Source organism: Phascolarctos cinereus, unplaced genomic scaffold (genome assembly GCF_003287225.1).
Source record: "Phascolarctos cinereus isolate Bilbo 61053 unplaced genomic scaffold, phaCin_HiC Scaffold_5;HRSCAF=322, whole genome shotgun sequence".
In the NCBI taxonomy this organism is placed as follows: domain Eukaryota; kingdom Metazoa; phylum Chordata; class Mammalia; order Diprotodontia; family Phascolarctidae; genus Phascolarctos; species Phascolarctos cinereus.
This window is the reverse complement of record NW_027555958.1, coordinates 78,049,587-78,064,019: the sequence shown is the minus strand read 5'-3', so window position 1 is coordinate 78,064,019 and position 14,433 is coordinate 78,049,587. Positions and strand designations below refer to the sequence as shown.

The following is a 14,433-nucleotide window of genomic DNA, read 5'->3' as shown; positions in this document are numbered from 1 at the left end:
CACACATATTCCTGCCAATGTATGCTGGATTTCCTGACAATGCCTGCCAACACTTACTTGTTAAGATCTGTCATGGGACTTGACCACTACTTGGTAATAACTTGCATTTTGTGTGTTCATTTGGAAAATAATGTAATCATTATGATTTTAACTCTGGTACACAACAGATGAAACATGTACCAATGGTTTTTCAAAATTTTCTTCTCTTCTTTCCTTATACTTCCACCATCCTCTTATTTTTATTCAATGCCCCCCAATTGCATCTGAGGCTACTACTACCCCTCCATCATTCCAGCGCCCTCCAGGGGGCAGTATCACCCACTATGGGCACATCTTGGTCAGACCTTTCGACTGTGAGCTTTTTGAAGGCAAGGAACCTGCTTTTGCCTTTCTTTACACCCCCAGAACTTAGCACAGAAAAATGGAACAGTACATACTTGTTGAGACATTGACTTACTCTCACTCAACAGCTTTATCATTGTGTCTCTGACTCCTAAGGAAGATCGAGGACTCTCCCATCCAGTGGTTTCTTGGATCTAGCTTCCAGGAAGACTAACCTAATAAGTTGGTATTTCTTTTGGATAAAAGACCATCTCTTTACTTTCCTTAGTCCCTTCCTGGTCCAAAGTGACCAAGGCCTTAGGTTCTCTGTCCCTTCAGAGGGCTCCATTTCTCCTGGGTAAACAACTCAGGACACCCTCCATTCACAGGTCTGCATTCCTTTGGGTTGGTTGGAACAACTTCTTTCCAGAAAAGACTTGGGGAACCTAAGGGTGGTCTTGATGGGAGAGGCTATTTTACCACCAAGGACCTGAAGCTATCATTACACATTTATGCTGAATGTTCATTGACCTGTATGAAATGGGATCCCCTCAATGATTTGTTGATGATCAAGAATTTCTCAGTGGGAGGGGAGACAGAAAGAGAAAGAGCCTAAGTAGATGCCCAGGGAGGAAAATGGTCTGATTGTGGGAACCTTGAGGGGATCATTCTGGAGGGTACCTCTTATCATCTTCACTGGTTGCTTGCACGCAAGAGGCTAATGACCTCTTAGATACGTTATTACAGATAACCCTGACTTTGATTAAGAATCAGTGACTGTGACAGAGGTGTCTTCATGTGTGCTGTAACCCTTGATATTCCTGGTGCTAATCATGATCCAGGTCAATATCCTAAATCACAAAAATGTGAACTGTAACCATTGGGCATCATCTATCCCATGGACTAGATGGTTAAGATCTCATACTTGATTTTTCCAAAGAGATAAAGCAAACCTAGAATTTCTGCTCTTCATTCTCTTCCATATTTTGTCAAAATTTTAGGAGGGTTCATTAATTTTTTATTTCTTTTATTTTTACTATTTTAGAGTTTAGATGTTTTCTTTATTTTTTTTCAAGGGGGCAAAAGATCACAATTTTAAAATTAAATTACATTTAAAAATTCTGAATGTAAACAGTTAAAACGAGCATTTTCACAAACACAGCAGCACACAAAATCAGATTCTTTATGAAAGCATAAGTCTCCATTTTACCCTGTCTGCTTCTCCAAATAGGATTTAATAAATTCAATATTTACTTTATTTAGTTTCCAATTATTCCATCCTCCATATTATCCTCTTCATAATCACCATTCTTCTTATTCCCTACTATTCCCCCATCACATCCATTAGTTTTCTTGTGGAGTTTAAGATGTGTGTGTGTGTGTGTGTGTGTGTGTGTGTGTGTGTGTGTTTTCTTCAGGACTCTGTGAGCCAGCCCCTTACTGAACGCAATGTCTAGTACTTCAAGAATGAAATAACTTTTCTTTCTTTTTCCTTCTAGCTTCATGTTGTTTGCAAGAATTGCTATTCTCTGAGAAATGCTGGAAGGGGGTATGGAAAAATAGGGACACTAATGGACTGTTAGTGGAGTCCAACCATTCTGGAGAACTATTTGGAACTATACCCTAAAAAACTTCACATAGCCTTTGACCTCTACTAGGTCTATAACACAAAATCACCAGAAAAGGAAAAGGACCCATATATACAAAAATATTTACAGCAACTCTCTTTGTGGTGGCACAGAATTGGAAACTGAACGGATTCTCACCAACTGGGGAATGTCTGAAGAAGCTATGGTATATAAATGTGATGGAATACTAATGTGCTATAAGAAATTATGAAGGGAATGGTTTCAGAAAAACCTGGGAAGAATTATATGAACTGATAAAAAATGAAGTGAGAAAAACCAGAACAATCTACATAGTAACAGCAATATTTTAACCATGAAAGATTTAGTAACTCTGATCATTACAGTGATCCACCACAATCCCAAGGGATTCTGGATACAAAATGCTATTCACTTCCAGACAGAGAACTAATACACTCAGAGTACAAACTGAAGCAAAATTTCCTTTCATTTTCTTGCTTTTTTCTCCTTCCAGAACATGACTAATGAGGAAATTTTGTTTTGTATGACTTTATATGTAGAATGGGTATCCTATTTCTTGCCTTCTCAATGGTTGGGGGAGGGGCTGGGAGGAGGAAGAAGATTTGGAACCGAAAATAAAAAGGAACAAAAATATAATGAAAAACAAAAAAAGAAAGAAAAGGTTGTCTCCCCCACACAAAAAATTATCATCCTCTAGTATGGGAAGGGAGTAATCCAGTACAGTGTCATAGTGCCCATAACTGAGCCAGCTTAGCCAAATACTTTTCCTGGGGGAGCCCTCTGGACCTAAAGAATGAATGGTTGTGGATATAGTAGGATTCCCCAAACTGCCTCCTAGAGTTAAATGAATATTGACATTGAGCATGTGCCCCAGGGCCAGCATCTCTGGGTAGCCACCCCATGTGCTATCCTGTCCTGCTCTGAAGAGAAACTCCTTCACATCACCCTCAATGAGGAGTCTGAAGAGGTCAAGGTTCCTAGCCATGTAGTTGACAGTCTTTTCTCGAAGCTCCTGGTACTGGTCCTGGTGCCCATAGACTGCCTTGCTGACAGCCCGGTAAAGGCAGTTTCCATCAGGAATGATGTGGAAGCGGTACTTCATCCTCTCCCGAAGGTACACATCCTGTTTTTCTATTTCCTCCAGTCTCTGTTGCTTGCTTGAAGTCATTGTATTAGCTACTTCCGTGCAGGGGCCAAAGAGAGAGCCTTTTCAGGTGGGGTTTCTATCACCACAAACTCTGAAGGGTAGGGGGCTTGCTTGGTGTGTTTGCTCCCCTGAAAGTCTGCTGCTCACCCCAGGAACTTCTTGGGAATAGGCTCCAGGCCCCCAGACAGGCAACCCAGGCCTGAGTCCTTGAAGGTAGCGACCAGGGCTGTCTGCGCTCGCTGTGATGGACGTTTCTCTGGGTCTGATTCTCCTGGAGATGCAGATGTTACTGCTGTTGCTCAGGTTCTGATTCTAATTTTGCTTTATGCTCTTGCTTTTGTTTCCTGCAAAGACAAAATGAAACAGATTTTAAAATTTAATACAATATTTAAATTCTCAAACAGAAAAAAAATGATCCCACAGAAAATTGTAGCCCCCTGTTACAGTAATTAGCTGGTTTTAAACCAGTGGCTATAGAGTGGGGAATACAGTGGTTCCCAAAGTGCACTTAGTTTCCTCCTTTTTCAGAAAGTTTATTTTTGAAGCAAAGTTCCAAGTTCAATCATGAGTACTCTGAGCCCCCTGTTAGGAAAATTTCTAACACTTAAGCAGAGGTTGGGCTTTTTGCCTAACAAAATCTTCTTATCAATGCCTAATTAGCTCCTGGGCTCCTTGTGGTTAAGAAAAATTCAGTTTACTGGAAGTATTTGGATAGCAAAAAAATTCCACCCTACAGCCTAGGAATAGACAGACAATGGAAAAGGAAATTAGAGAAAGAGCTGACTTTTTCCTGGGATGTATCCCGGTCTGAGACCTCCACTCTGAGATACCTGCAGACCCAATTGCTTTCTTCCAAACCTCCCTTCACTGCCATGGGTCAAGACTCCCCTTGTACCTTAGAGGTGTGCTACAATTGTCTTCCTTGCCCCAGTCTCTGATCTCTTTGACTGCTTCCCTTTCCTTTTATTTGAATTATTCAAGGTGTGTACCAATTATCACACTTGGCTTTGATTTAAATGAGATACTCAAAGTTTAATACCTTTTAAAAGGTGGGAAATTATTAACTTGAAAAAGAAGGAATTCCCATTTTAGAGAGTAATAAACTCAGTTATAGGGGATTTGAGGATTCATTCTGAAATCTCATTTGCCAGGCTTCTCACAACTTACAAATCTGCCGGTTTGAAATGGCCATACCCTTTTCTATACTTCTAAGGTCATTTATTGAATATAATTTTTATTGAATTAAGATCCAAAAGAGATGTATTTGATTTTTCTGCATCTGTCTGCCCCCCCACACACACACTCCCCCTACACGGCTGCCTTCAATAGCCAGTCTCTGGACTGCCCACATAGCTGGTGGAAAGATATCTCTGGTGCCACAACACGCCCCAGGATCCCTGGGTGTAACAACTTTTCCCCATTGGCCAATGGGACATTTCTGACCTCAGACGGCTGGTGGGGAGCCAACTCAAGACACTGACCTACGGAACATTTCATTTCATCTCCTACCTGGCAAATTCTATTATCTACAGCTAATATACTCCAGTGAATCTTATTACAGAAGTTTCAAGTTTATATGTGTGAGCTGTTTCTTCTGAGGCTCCCCCCCATCCCTGTATGTAGCAATTGGTTTACCACAAAATTGCTCACTTAGAAGACACTTTCTGATAAATGTAAGAAATCAGCCAATAAGTATTTTATTAAGTACATAAGATGTCCCAAATACCGTGCTAAGTGCTAAGGACACAAAGAAAGACAAAATTTTTGGAGTCAACAATTTAATGGAGGCAACAACATGCAAACATACATGTATAAACAAACTATATATAGGATAAATATGAAATAATCAACAGATAAAAGGCACTAAAATTAAGAGAGATTGAGAAAGGCTTAAAGATGTGACTTTAGCTGGGACTTGAAGGAAGCCAGGCAGCAAAGATGAGGAGGCAAAGCATTCCAGGTATGTAGGACAGTTTTTGCAGTAAAATATGAGGCAAGGTTCTCAGCCAAGACTCTAGGGGAGGCAGAGTTCTTGGAGGTTTGAGGAAGGATGAAAAAGTTTGGAAGAGCCACTGTGGAGTTGGAGAGTGAGTTGATAAGGGAGATTATACAGGATTGCCTAGCAACTAGGAGAGCCCTTTTAAGGTTATGTAGCATAAATTTGTAGTGAACCCAGTCAGAAGCATTGTGCAATTTTCTCCACCTTTGATCAGCAGGATGTTTGGAATGAAGGCAACAGGTCCTGGGAACAACTCAAGGCTGAAGCTTGGCAGGGCACAATTGTCAATATGATAAGAGGACCAGAGATTAAGGAGAAAAGAACAGTGTAGAGTTGAATTGATTCACTAAGGGGTCAAGATGGGGAAAAGAAGAGAGTGATTTATGCAAGAGGGATAGACTAGAAGAGAACTGAGGGGTCAAGGGACTGGAAATGATGGTTTGGACAAAGAGTAGAGTTTGGCATGGGAAGAGGGAGAAATGGAAAGCCAATAGATTGTTACAATATAAGGAAATTTCAGTTCCTGAACATGGAGGTGGGATTTTGGTGAGAGATATCAAAATGAAAAATATGATCATTTTTCTGTGTGATGGAAGTGGGGTGGATGAATGGGTATTAAGAAGTGAGTAGATTGAGGAACTGGGAGGTTAAGGTTTCTGAGAGAGTATCAATACATATGCTGAAGTCCTCTAGTATGAAGCCTGGAGTTAGGGAGGAGAGAAAGATTATGAGCTGAGTACTAAATTTGTTGAGAAGGGAGGGTAGTGTCCTGGGAGGTTTATCTACAATAGCTGTCATGATTTTGATCAGGTGGAAGATGTGGATTATAGGGGCCTCAAATGAAGGGAGGTTTCTGAGTGATGGTGGTGAGGGCGGAACCTGGAAATAGCAATGGGGAGCGAAGAGTATTCCAACTTCTTTACTTGAACCAGTGAACTGAGGTGAATGAGCAAATGTGAAGCCAGTACTGGAAAGGGCAGTCAGGGAGGCTGTGTTATCAGTAGGGAGCCAGATCTCAGTGGAAGCCAGAAGATGGAAGGAGTGGGAGAGGAAAAGATTTAAGAAGAAAATAAGTTTTTGCCTATGAAGCAGGCATTCGAGAGGGCACAGAGAAAGGGGAGGGTAGCATTTTGGTTGGGACTTTGGAGTGGGTGGGTTGAGGAGATAGGAATAAGGTATCAGGTAGGGGATGGGGAATGGGTTTTGGATGATTACTACAATTCCGAATCACTGGGATGTGTAGGGAATGACCAGATGAGAATATGTTAATCATTAAGTGAAAGGCATCTCTCTTCTTCCTAGTGGAAGCTGGAGATGAGGGAGGAGATATACATAGTACAAGTTGGAAGGTACTATTGGAAGGCAGGCAGGCAGTAGAAAGCACCCCCCTGCCTTTTGTCCTCTATTCTTCTTTCTTGGAGCCTGGAGCTCAGATAGACAACTCAGCAGGGGTTAGAAATGGCAACCTGTGCTTTTTTTAATTCTTCCTTATTCTCATGAATGTGGTGATCTGATTAATCTTCCTTTCCATTTATTTTCTGCAAACATCAAGAGTAAGTCTGACTTATTTGAAAAAAAGGACACTAAACGACCCTTGGTTATTGTATGTCTCCAACTGTCAAGGATGTTGTGTTTGCTGTGTGAGTTGGATTCTGGAGTCTCTTGGCCTTCTCATTGCGGCAGCTATATTACATCAATTAAAATTCTCTAAGAAATATTTATGGGCAGCTAGGTGGTGCAGTGGATAGTGCGTTGGGCTGGGAATCAGGAAGACTCATCTTCCTGAGTTCAGAACTCCCTCAGAAGAGTACTGGCTATGTGACCCTGGGCAAGTCATTTAACCCTGTTTGCCTCAGTTTCCTCATCTGTAAAATGAGCTAGAAAAGGAGATGGCAAACCACTCCAGTATCTTTGCCAAGAAAATCCCAAGTCCATCAGAAATGACTGAATAACAACATTCAATCTAAGTCATATATCCATAGATGACTATACAATATTTCTGCATTATTATTAATTTTAAAATGAAATCTTCATAATCAGAGTCAATGTATTTACTTTTATGTATGTCATATTTTTCTAAGTTAGTGGCTTATATAAAATTGGTGCTATTATACATGACATACACATCATAACCTCTAGTTTGCTTTTTTTTTCATTTCTTCAAATATGATATTAATTTTGACCTTCTTTTCTGACCAGTTGGTGATCTGACTGAATGAAGGTAACATATTTTGGAATGACTTTCATGGTAGTACTCAAATCAAATCAACAAGCATTGGGGCGGGGGTGGCCATCAGGAAACTTTATTTTCCTCTCTCTTTAAAAAAAAAACTTATTTACTTATTTTTAGTTCTCAACATTCACTTTTATAAGATTTTGAGTTCTAAATTTTCCCCCTCCTTTACTTCCCTCCCCCAAGACAGCATGCAACCTGATATGTTATACATGTATAATCATATTAAACATATTTCCACATTAGTCATGTTGTGAAAAAAGAATTGGAACAAAAGGGGAAAACCATGAGAAAGAAAAAAAAACAACTAAAAAGAGAGAAAATAGTATGCTTCAATCTGCATTCAGACTCCATAGTTCTTTCTCTGGATATAGGTAGCATTTTCCATCATGAGTCTTTCGGAGTCATCTTAAAATATCATTGCACTGTTGAGAAGTGCTAAGTCTATCAAAGTTGGTCATCACACAATATTGCTGTTACTGTGTACAGTGTTATCCTGGTTCTGCTCATTTCACTCAGCATCAGTTCATGTAAGCCTTTCCAGGTTTTTCTGAAGTCTGCCTACTCATTATTTCTTATGGAACAATAGTATTCCATTACATTCATATACCACAACTTGTTCAACCACTCCCCAGTTGATTGGCATCACCTCAATTTCCAATTCTTGGCCACCACAGAAAGAGCTGCTATAAATATTTTTGTACATGTGGGTTCTTTTCCCTTTTTTATGATCTCTTCAACAAGCATTTATTAAGCACCTACTCATGCCAGGCACCATGCTCAGTGCAGGGGAGTGGACAGGGAAGGGGGAGGAGGGCGTTGTACCAAGAAAGGCAAAAACTGGTCACTGCTCTCAAGGAGTTCACAGTCTAATGGAGGAGATGACATGCAAACAACTATGCAAATGAGATACATGCAGCTATTAATATACAAGTTATTAGTGCTTAAAACTTCACCAAGGCTTTTGTAATATGTTGTACAAGATAACTTGAAGATAACCAACAGAGGGAAGACCCTAACATTAAGAGGAGCTGGAAAAAATTTCTTGTAGAAGGTGGGGTTTTAGATGGAACTTGAAGGAGGCCAGGGAAGGCAGGAGACTGAGATGAGGAAAGAGAGGATTACAGACTTGAGGGGCAGCCAGTGGAAATGCTTAGATCAGAGATAGAGTCTTGTTTGTGGAACAGCAAGGAGGCCAATGTCATTGGCTCAATGAGTATGTGGGGAAGAATAGGTGTAAGAAGACCAGAAAGGTAGGGAGGGGCAGATGACCAATTATCTTTGGTTTGTTAACATAGGCAATTGCTTTTTAAAAATGCTTTCTGCTCATCACCAAACTAGGTGGCAAAATGGATTCAGCCCTGGGCCTGGAGTCAGGAAGAACTGAGTCCAAATCCAGCTTCAGACATCTACTAGCTGTGTGACTCTGGGCAAGTCACTAAAGCTCTCTTTGCCTCAGTTTCCTCAACTGTAAAATGGGGATAATAACAAAACCTACCTCCCAGAGTTGTGAGGATCAAATGAGATCATATTTGTAAAGCTCTTAGCAGTGCCCAGCACTTAGTAAGTACTTCATAAATGCTGGTTTCCCTCCTTTATCATATCTGATGTCTTCTAACTCTCTTATTAGACTATGTGTTCATGATTACAGTTGTCAGAATTCTGAGCAATCCATAAATTTTGGACTTCTTTTCTTTTCTTGCCTAAACTGTTTTTTCCAACATTTTCCCCATGGGTCTTTTTTGTACCCACCTTCACACTGAAGTTACCAAGTATCAAGGTATGTGTCAACATGATTTGGTGGCTCTTCTTAATTGTTTTGTGAGTTTCTTTACTTCAATTCCCTGCAACAATAGATATACAACTAATGAGCATAATTAATATATTCATTTACTTCACTATTTTATTTTTCTTATTTTTTTTACTATTCATTTACATTTACTATTTGCTACAAAGTTCTGATGGGATTTAATAATTCTATCTACATCTACACTGTCAGAATTATTCTATAATTAATGCCCAGCTGAATATTCTAATAACATTGCTCTATTTATTGCTTATACTAACCTAATTGGTCTATTTTTCTCCATATTTGTAATTTCATTGGCACAGGATAGTGGTTCTCAAACTTTTGGTATCAGGACTCCTTTGCACTCTTAAAAATTATTGAGGACTTCCTGAAGAGATTTTGTATGGCTCATATTATATGTTATACAAATATCTATGTGTATTTTTTTTATTATATTTGAAATTAAAATACCTTAGTATCATGATAATAGTTTTGACCTCAAAGTCAAAAAAGGTCTCAGGAACCCCTAGAGGTCCCTAGATCCTACTTTGAGAACCACTCATGGGAAAGTCCCAGTGAGAAAACTCTCTCTACTAATGAGATGAGCAACTTTCAGTTCAGAGAGTTTACTGGAGCACTGAGAGATCAAGTGACTTGCCCAGGGTCACATAACCAGTATTCCAGAGTTAGGAACCCAGGTCTTTCTAACTCTGAGGCCAACCATCTCTCTATATAGTACTGCTCTTCAAATAACCCCACTATTTCAATGAAAGGCTTCCTTCAAATAACTAATCAGAGATCATCCTGTGCTGCTTTGCCCATCCTAGAGTGAAGTCTATGGAGCAGGGTGGCTAGTTTTTCTCTAAGATGGTGCTAAGCTTTTGCCTAAGCACTGGAGAGGCATAGGTGGGGGGCTTTTCAATGCATCACACCCCAGGCCAGGGACCAGATGACTGACAAAAATTCAGGGGTGAAAGCAAGAGGCTTGTATGAAGCCTTATGAAGAGGTCCCTACCAGGTGAGCAAGTCAGAGTCCTAAAGAACTAGAAGCAAAGATTTTAGTCCATATGACATGAGCAACAGGCCAAAGGGCCAGTATAGCCATAGGATTCAAAGGGCAAAGCTGAAATCAGGGTTAAAGGTCAATGGCCAAACTCCTGCAAAATGGAAGAGAAGGAGTATAAAAGACTCTCGCATCAGGGAACCTGGGGATAATTTGCTTTTTGCAAATGGCCGAAGCATCCATTGGTTTTTGTTGTTGTTGTTGGAGAGTTTGTGAATTTTACATTATTGACATCTTTTGTTTTTGTATCACCTTCACCATGACCCCTAACTACCCTTCCACATTGCCACTCTAACAGGACCAACGCCAGCCTCCATACCAGTCAATAATATTCACCCATCCTCTGGTTACTTTCTGATGCCCCCTAAAAGGCAACAGGTACAGGAAGTCTGATGGAGTACATCAGCTACTGGAATTGGAGTCAGGAAGACCTCCATTCAAATCTGCTTCTTACGCTTACTAGCTGTGTGACCATAGACAAATGACTTAGCAGCTGTGAGCCTCAGTTTCCCTACCTATAAAATGAGGGGTAGGAATGATGAACTAGACAGCTTTTAAGGTCCCTTCTAGCTCTAAGTCTTTGATCTTAAAAATACCTCCTGCGAAATTATAACCATTTATCCTTATTGTTGTAAGGATCAATGCTGTTGTCTGTTGTTTCCAAAATGGTGGGATGTGGGAATGGCCTATGTGAAGAGTGAATGTGGGACAGAGAATTTAAGTAAGCTACAGTGTGTATAGGAGTTGCCTGAGAAATTAGAAATTGTGCATAGGAATAGGATTCGCTTGTGCCCTTCACATGGAACATACCAGTATGGGGTGAGCCATGATAAGCTATAATATCAGATTTTGTTTCTGTTCCACAAATTTATATAGTTTGAAGGGAGAGTTCTCTAGAGTAGGAGGAAGGGAGACACTGAGCATCCTAAAAGTTGCAGTGAAAATGTAATAGAGGCAACTACTCCTCCCTCCCTCTCTTACCTTGGATGGGTTAGCCAGGCTGGTGGGGAGCCTGGAAAAGCAGGTGGGCCAGCTGTAAGTGTTTACAGCTATTCTTTTGGCTCAAAAGATCACCCACGCAGGTGATGGTGGCCACTCCCATATTACTGGCTATGCTGCAGAAACCAGTTATTATATCCCTGCCCTTTTTCCAGAGGAGGCGGGAAAAGGCTCTAGCATTGAAGGACAGGAGGAGAACAGTGCCATCCAGTCTTCAGGACATAGTCCTCCAAATACTGATCAGAAATGAGCAACCTTTGTAATTGGGAAGCTACCTAGAATTTGCAGGATCATAGGATCACAGAGTTAGAAGGAACCTTGAGTATGATTAAGTGTAACCGAAATATCTGAGAATAAGTAAGAAATTCCCTCTACAGCATCCTTCACAAGTAGTCAGACAATTCCTGCTTGAAGACCTCCCATGATGGGAAGTCCATCATTGCTCCCAAGGCAGCTCATTCCAACTTGGGAATGTTAGGGCTCAGCTGCCACAATAATCTTTCTCATGCATTGATTTGACCATATCACCCCCTTGCTCAAAAACCATCAGTGGCTCCCACTTGCTTAATGAATAAAAAACAAAGTGTTCAGTCTAACATTTAAGGCCTTTGAAAATCTGGCTCTAACTTGCCTTTCCAGCCTAATTTCATGCTGATTCCCTTCCCACGCTATACATTCTAGCAGAACTGTGTTACTACTCTCTTCCTGCCACTGTGCATTATTAGACCAGGCTGTTCTGAATGCTAGGAATGCAATTCTTCTTCATCTCTGCCTATTGAAATCCTTTTCTTCTTTAAGACCCTAGGATCAAATGAAGTCATATGTATAAAGCGCTTAGCATAGTGTCTGACATATAGTAGGAGTTTAATATATGCTATTCCCTGATAAATATTGGAGGATATATGGGAAAACTAGGACATTAATGTAATTTTGGTGAAGTTGTGAACTGATCAACCATTCTGGAGAGTAATTTGGAACTATGCCCAAAGGGCTATAAAACTGCATACCTTTTGATCCAGCAATATCACTGCTAGGTCAATATCCCAAAGACAACAAGGAAAAAGGGAAAGGACCTATTTGTACCAAAATGGTTACAGCAGCTCCTTTTGTGGGGGCTAAGAATTGGAAATCAAGAGGATGCCCATCAGTTGGGGAATGGCTGAACAAGCTGTGGTATGTGATTGTGATGGAATATTATTGTGCTGTAAGAAATGGCAAGCAGGATGATTTCAGAAAAACCTGGAAAGACTTAACTGATACAAAATGAAGTGAGCAGAATCAGAAGAACATTGTACACAGTAACAGCAATATTATACAATGATCAACTGTGAACGACTTAGTTGTTTTCAGAAATACAATGATCCAAGACAATCCCAAAGGACTTATAATGAAGCATGCTATCCACATCCAGAGAAAGAACCAATGTTGTCTGAATACATAGACTGAAGAATTTTTCTTTTTCTTTCTTTCTTTCTTTCTTTCTTTCTTTCTTTCTTTCTTTCTTTCTTTCTTTCTTTCTTTCTTTCTTTCTTTCTTTCTTTCTTTCTTTCTTTCTTCTTTTTCTTTCTTTCTTTCTTTCTTTCTTTCCTTCCTTCTTTCTCATTCAAGTCTTCTTGTACAAAATGACTGCTACTGGGGCAGCTAGGTGGCGCAGTGGAAAGAGCACCAGCTCTGGAGTCAGGAAGACCTGAGTTCATATTTGGCCTGAGACACTTATCACTTGATACTTACTAGCTGTGTGACTCTGGGCAAGTCACTTAACCCTAACTGCCTCTCAAAAAAGACTACTATGGAAATGTTTTAAATGATTGCACATGTATAAACTATATGGAATTGCTTACTGTCTTGGGGAGGGGAGGAAGGGATAGAATTTGGAGCTCAAAGCTTTTTCTTAAGTTTAAAAATTGCTTTAACATGTAATTAGCGAAAAAATAAAATATTATATAAAATTTAAAAAAATTATATTCTCTCCCTTAATCTCCTTCACAATGCTGTCCCTGACACCCATCCTGAGCTGAAAGTGAGCTCTTCCCACTAAAATTTTACTTATTTTTTGAGACCTTTCTTTGTTTTTTTTGATTGTTGTTGTTTTTTGTGTGAGGCAATCAGGGTTAAGTGACTTGCCCAAGGTCACACAGCCAGTAAGTGTTAAGTGTCTGAGGCTGGATTTGAACTCAGGTCCTTCTGACTCCAAGGCTAGAGTTCTATTCAATGCGCCACCTAGCTGCCCAAGGCTTTTCTTTGCCCATATCAGATTCTACAATGTATCCTATTTATTTGTGTATCCACTCTTACCTTACACATTATTTAAGAGTAAATTACAAACCTGGTGCCTTACAGACAGTAGACAATAAACGTGTGCAGCATCAGATGGATGGAGAGGTCCACTGCACCACTACATATCTATTGTTAGAATATATCTCTACACAAATTTTGAATGGCTCCAAGGTTAACCCCAGTGAGATGATTTTTAGGGAGTCGGGGGGGGGAAGCACAGCAATGAAGAAATCCTGCTTAATAAAGTGTGGAATTATTGTAATCCATGATATTGGAGGGAAGTGACAGGGTGAGACCAGTGCTTTAGGTACTTAAAACACTGTATGAGGGTGATTCCCACACCGTTAAAGCAACATATAAATGTGAGTTGTTATTACAATTATTATTTCTACAGCCTTTCCTGATACCCCTAGATTGTAGAGCCCCCTGAAATCACTTTATACTTATTTCATATTTACTTATATATGTATATGTTCTTTCTCTTAATAGTGTTAGACATTTTAGGATAGGAACTGTTCTTTTTATCCTCTGTTCCTAGGAAGGTATTTAGCACATAGTAGGCACCTATAATAACAAATAAACGCTTGCTATACCACTACTAGGTCTGTATCCTAAAAAGATAAAAAAGAAAAAGAAAAAGGGCTTACGTATACAAAAATATTTATAGCAGCTCTTTTAGTGGTGGCAAAGAATTGGAAGTTGATGGGATATCCATCAATTGGGGAATGGCTAATCAAGTTGTTGTATATGATTGTGATGGAATACTGCTGTGCTTCAAGAAATGATGAACAAGACTTGTATGAACTGATGCAAAGTGAAATGAGCAGAACTAGGAGAACATTGTACACAGTAATAGCAATATTGTGTGATGATCTACTATGAACAACTTAGCTATTCTCAGCAATACCATGATCCAAGACAATTCTGTAGGACTTATGATGAAAGGTGCTATCTCTCTCCAGAGAAAGAACTGGTAAAGCCTGAAATGAAGATCAAAG

The 14,433-nt window shown here is 39.8% G+C and overlaps 1 long non-coding RNA gene across 2 annotated transcripts in view; it reads right to left on the bottom strand.

Annotated features, from left to right (window-relative positions):
* Positions 1-1,537: 1,537 nt before the first annotated feature.
* The window catches only part of LOC110197968 (uncharacterized), a 38,150-nt gene continuing 25,254 nt past the window's right edge, over positions 1,538-14,433 (bottom strand). The window contains exons 2-3 of one of the 2 annotated variants that reach the window (XR_002321616.2): positions 9,060-9,151; positions 1,538-3,419 (exon numbers count right to left, since the gene is read on the bottom strand). This is a non-coding gene — a long non-coding RNA (uncharacterized LOC110197968). The remainder of the gene's footprint in view (positions 3,420-9,059; positions 9,152-14,433) is intronic. The other variant, XR_013486898.1, reaches the window with a different exon arrangement.